Genomic DNA, 6,237 nt, shown 5'->3' with positions numbered 1-6,237 from the left:
GTACTAGAATCAGAGCCTCGCATAGCCTCCGTCTCAGGGTCTCAAACGCCATCTGCTGCTCCTCACCACACCTGAAGGTCACATTCTTCTTTGTCAACCAGGTCAATAACACAACGATCTTGGAGAAATACTAGATAAATCTCTGATAGTAGCCCACTAAACCCAAGAAACTACAAATATGTGAAGCATTCCCCGGTACCTCCCATCGCATCACCGCCTCCACCTTGGCTGGGTCAACCGAAATTCCATCTTGATTATTGACATGCCCCAAAAATTGTACTTCCCGCAGCCAGAAATCACATACTGAGAACTCCGCATAAATTCTCTCCACCCTCAGGGTCTCCAATACCTCCCTCAAATGTTGCTCATGCTGCTCCCTGGTCTTAGAGTAGACTAGAATATCATCAATAAAAACAATCACTAACTGATCCAACATCAGCCTACATACCCGATTCATGAGATCCATGAAAATTTTTGGGGAATTGGTGAGCCCAAACAGTATCACCACGAACTCATAGTGCCCATATTGAGTCATGATAGCCATCTTCGGTATACCCTCATCCCGAATCGTCATCTGATGGTATCCAGATCGAAGGTGAATCTTGGAAAACCAAGATGCACCCTAAAGCTGATCAAACAAATCGTCGATGCTCGGCAACGGATAACGGTTCTTCACCGTTAATTTGTTCAACTCCCTATAATTGATGCACATTTTGTGTGATCCATCCTTCTTTTTCACGAAGAGGATCAGTGCACCCCACAAGGAACTGCTTAGACGAATGAATCCCAAGTCCAGCAGCTCCTGAAGCTGTGCAGATAAATCCTACATCTCCAGAGCTGCCAACCGATATGGCACTTTTGCTATCGGGGCGGCACCCAACACTAGGTCAATGCACTACTAGAAAAGCAGCCTTTTACGACGCTCATTGCGCGGTGTAAAACGCTCAAACGACGCGTAAATGTGCGTCAAGGAAGGCTCTGTCATAAAGAGAGACGACGCGCATTTACGACGCTCATTTACGATGCGCAATTACGACGCGCGTTTACGACACGCAATGCGTATCAAGGAAGTCCCTGTCATAAAGGAAGACGACACGCATTCGCGTGTCGTAACCTTACAATGCGCGTGTTAATGACACGCAATGCGTATCAAGAAAGCCCCTGTCAAGAAAGGCCATGTCATAAATGAAGATGACACACATTTTTGCGTATCATAATTTTATATGTTTAAAAAAAAATATTATTTATAGATTTATTAATTTTCAAATTAAATTTTCATTTAATGTCTCTTAATAAATAAAATATCATATACAAAAATACAATCCATTGGACAAAATATAATGTCATACAAATAATCGTTCCATGGAAAGATAAAACAAATCAATAAAAGTTGTAACGGAAATTTACAAACTAATTAGATACAAGAAATATGAAAAACTTGAAATCTCTAGGATTAATAATTCTAACAGAAGCTTCACGTGAGATACATACAGTTGGACCAGTAAGCAAGGATGTTCCCGAATCCACAATAGCAGCAGAAGAGCGCGTACACGATATCTTTTGCAAGAAGGTGCTGGTCCAAAACTACTGTTGAAGGTTGCCATGATAGCTGTTAAGATTTAAGCATAACAAGAAACCTATCAGTGACTATAATAAGCTAGAAAACAAGCAACTAATAAGCAAAATAAGCAACTAATTAAGTCAAACTATGACTATGTATTATTCATACAAGAAAAAGAAGGAAAAAAATGTTGAGTTATTGTTGTTCATACAACACTCTCCAGACAACACTTAATTGAAGAAAAGAATAAGGCTAAACTTACAAAGAAAAAGAATTCAGGAAGAAGACAAGTTTGAAAGCATACAGAATAACGTTTAGCCAAGCAAGTGTGATCTACTTGTAAAGTTGAAAACACAAAATTCTGAGTAAATAACCGAAATACCCTCAGAATCATAAATCATAATAACAAGTAACAGACCTTGTAGGAGGCAATGCAGAGGTCTGGCCAGATGGGTTTACCTGACAAAAATGTTGGAGCACTAGGGAAATTCTGATCACATGGATCCTAATGACCACCATCTTATCATTCAACCAAGCTAAGAGAAAGCTATCAACCCCTACCATATATATATATATATATATATATATATATATATATATATATATATATATATATATATATATATATATATATATATATATATATATATATATATATATATATATATATATATATATATATATCAAGGTTGCAAAAATCGCTTGACGGTAGCTCGACGGTGGACTAGGGTCAAGGGATTAATCGGCTAGGCGGGGATTAATCGGAGACCATTCATTAGTAAGAAAATAATTTAAAAATTAATAAATCTAAATTTAATCATAATAATATAAGTAAATAAGCATAAAAGTTTAATAAACACAATAAATTATCATCCAAAAGACCAAAACAAACATAAAAAGTTAACACATAAGTTCAACAAACACACCAAATCATCATCCAACAAGTTCATAATAAGTTTAAAGAGCACAAAAATAAAACATATTATCTTCTAATCCTCTCCACACACTTCCATTATTTGAACCCCATCCGACTCATATTCGTCTTCTTCGAACACTTGCTCCTCACACTCGGACTCAAAATCTTCATCGGAAAGTTCCCTCGTTCTTGGACTTTCTCGGGGTGCTTGATTATCATCGGTTCCTAGATCTTCATTAACCGTTTTGGGGTCTACTTCATCTACATCAACAATCCATTCTTGAGCCGAGATTGAATCATTTGCTAACAACACCTCCATATTTCTATCTTTTCGCTTTTGGTTTTTTTCCATTAAATTAGCATTGAATTGAACATAGACAAGATTGTTCAATTTGCTTGCCTCCAATCTATTTCGTTTTTTTGTATGTACCTACAAATGTGAACACAAAGAGTCGAAATGTGCTTAATATATAAATTATTAAATTTTATAAAATATAAACTTTAATAACATACTAACCCCTTCAAACGTGCTCCAATTCCTTTCACAACCCGATGAACTACTAGTCAAAGAAAGAATCCTCATTGCAATCTTTGTCAAATGAGGAGTTGTGCCACCAAATAGTCCCCACCAACTAGCTACAATTAAAAAAAAAGAGCACATTATGAATTGATAAATATCAAAATTTTATAAAATACTAAAACAGAAAACTAAAAGTAAAATGAATTACCCGGATCAAACTCGGCATCATTCACCCTACAATTTTTAATTGCAAGATCACGACCAAATCTATCAACTTTTTTTTTGTACTTTGGCAAGTCAATTGTTACAACTTGCCTTTGCATCTCAAAATTGTCACAAAGTAATGTATCAAAAAAATCAAGAACCGCATTCATTATATCAGGATCATATTGGAGTTGTGGATCCTTATAATGATAATATGGATTCAAAAGATAAGACGTTAAATGTAAACTTGATTCTAGACGACCTTTCATCTTTTTGTTTATGATATCTATAATAGGCTTGTAAGCTTTCTCGTTACCGCCCAATGATGTGATAATTTCTTCTTTAGCAACTTTAATCTCCCCGTAAACAAAACCCATTGAGGGTTTCCAATCCGCGTCAACCATTCGAAGGACTTTCACCAAAGGGGAGAACACCTTTAAACATTGTCCCACACTAGACCAAAATTGGACACTTGACACTGTTTTATATGAGGCAATCCCTTTAGGTGTACTAGAAAATTTACATTCCTCCCATTCGGTGCTAGAGAACATATGTCTTAGTTGCTCCTTTTTTTCCGCCAAACTTTGTAATGTTAGAAAGGCGGAAGCAAATCTCGTGACTCCCGGTCGGATAATTTCTCTTTTTTTTTGTGTAACTTCTCATCATCGCCAAGGTTTTGTGGTGAGCGTAAATGAAGATGGTTAGCTTCTTTGCTTGATCTAGAATTTTCTTAAACCTTGGGAGTGCACCAATACCTTGAAGAAATAAATACGATTAAATAACAAATTATAGTATAAAATTGAACATTTTAAAACAAACTAAAGTAATAAATACAATAAATAAAACAAATAATGTAAGTACCTTCGAGCATAAGGTTAATGGTATGTGTTGCACATGATGTCCAAAAAATAGATGGTCTTTTCTCTTTTAACAACTTTGCCGCCCCCATGTTATTCGTGGCATTATCGATCACAACTTGAACAACATGCTCATAACCAACTTGTTAAATGCAAGACTCCAGATATTCATATATTTTTTGGCTTGTATGTGCTTCGTTGGAACATTCTTTTGAAGATAAAAAAACAGTACCCATCTTCGAGTTAACACATAAATTCATAATGCTTCTTCGCTTTCGATCAGACCAGGCATCCGTCATAATAGAGCATCCATCCTCTTTCCATTCTTGTTCATTTTTTTTCAACAAGTTTTTTGTTCTTTCAACCTCATGCTTTAGAAGTGTGTCACTCAAAGCATATCTAGTAGGAGGTGGAAGCCCGGTTCCAAATTGGCCAACAACCTCCAACATCATTTTAAAGCTATCCCTTTCAAAAGCATGAAAAGGAATTGCGCTTTCATATGCCCACCTACTAATGTATTTATGGACCGTGAGTATTCTTTCTTTCCGGACAATATTGTTAAGATCAACATTTTTTCCCTTTCTTGCGTTCAAATCTTCTTCGGGGTTTATTTTGTTTGCGTAGCCATCCATGGGGCCTATAACATTTGGTGCTTTCAACCCTAAAGAAGATTCAACTCCATCCACGCTATCATGAAATTCTTGTCTTACCTCAAATCTTAAGGCTTCATCTTGCGAATGTTTAGCTTTCTTTTTTAACTTCCCTTCATTAATAGAATTTCGACATTTCAATTGATCATCTTTTGTAGAACTTGGACATGAAGATACATTCCCCTTCACATGAGCAATATGTTGTTTCATTCTAGTAATCCCTCTGCCAAACACTTTTCCACAGAATTTACATTTCAATCTATCCAAGTTGCTTTTATCCGGGATAAAACCATATTCCCAACCAATATCATCCGAATTCCGTTTATGTGTATCGGTGGGGGTTGATCCCACAGACGGTGTAGTCGAAACATTCGAAGTCATTGATTGTCACCTGTTAAATCATCACATTAACACATTAAAAAAAATTAACAACTAAAAAAATATAATATAAATGCCTGACAGAATGATTATCAATCAACCAAACAACTTAATATTCATATCTAACATATATATGTTAATGCCTTAATGCTAAAGTTCTAAAGGAAATACTTAACAGATTCATGTTTTACAGATTTCAAGTTTTCAACAAATGCATAACATATTCATATTTAACAGATTAAAAAAAAAAAAATACTTGATAGATTTCTATTTAACAGATTTCAAAAAAAAAAAATATACTTCACAGATTTTGGAACCACATAAATTGGTTGCTGTTAACATAAATTGCTTGTTGTTAACAGATGTATACAATTGATATAAATGTATACAATTGATATGTGATATCATTCTTTATCAGTTTTCCTAATCTCAAATCAATTTCACCTTCTTCTTCATAATCTCCATAAATCAAACTCACATAAATTATGTATGAATTATGATGTATACCATTGAGACTTAACCCATGGTCAACTGATAAATTGAGAATTGTTAAATTGATTGCTGTGAACATGAGAAGCTGTCACAGAGAAGTAAAAAAATAAAAATTAACCTTGGATGATTCAATTGGTGTCGATGAGCCGAGAAACTTCGTGAAGGGAATCGTGAGCCAATAAACTTCGTGAACTAGAATCGTGAGCCGAGAAATTTCGTGACGGGAAGAGCTAAAATCGGGAACTCAAGTTTGGAAGGGGACTGCGACGTCGTGGCTTGAAGGAGATGATGAACCGGAGGCCAAAGCTAATGTCGACGGTGTGAGACAGAGACAGTGAGAGTTAAAGAAAAAGAACCTGCGTCGATTTCTAGTTCTTGATCTCGTTCTTGATCTCGTTCTTGTTCGTTCTTGTTCTCAAGGGCAGAGAGAATGCCGTTTTTTTGACTGCATAGAATGAGAAAACGAATTGTACCCTAGAATCATTTGTTACATTTTGACAATTTTGCCCTTGGAATTTTTTTAAATCATGTTGACTTCATTGACCGCCTATACCCGCCTAGACCCGCATTTGACCGACTTTGACCATGTCCGATTATATACTCCGATTAGCTATAAACGTCGACGGTAGTGGGCCGCCAAGCGCCTAGGCGCCGATTAA

The 6,237-nt window shown here is 35.9% G+C and overlaps 1 pseudogene; it reads right to left on the bottom strand.

Annotated features, from left to right (window-relative positions):
• Positions 1 to 2,550: 2,550 nt before the first annotated feature.
• Positions 2,551 to 5,090, bottom strand: LOC145039246 (uncharacterized; annotated as a pseudogene).
• Positions 5,091 to 6,237: the final 1,147 nt, after the last annotated feature.

The sequence above is a fragment of the Lactuca saligna genome, chromosome 4 (assembly GCF_052625555.1).
Source record: "Lactuca saligna cultivar CGN05327 chromosome 4, ASM5262555v1, whole genome shotgun sequence".
Lineage (NCBI taxonomy): Eukaryota > Viridiplantae > Streptophyta > Magnoliopsida > Asterales > Asteraceae > Lactuca > Lactuca saligna.
The sequence above is the reverse complement of the archived record's forward strand: the minus strand, read 5'-3'. Positions and strand labels throughout refer to the sequence as shown.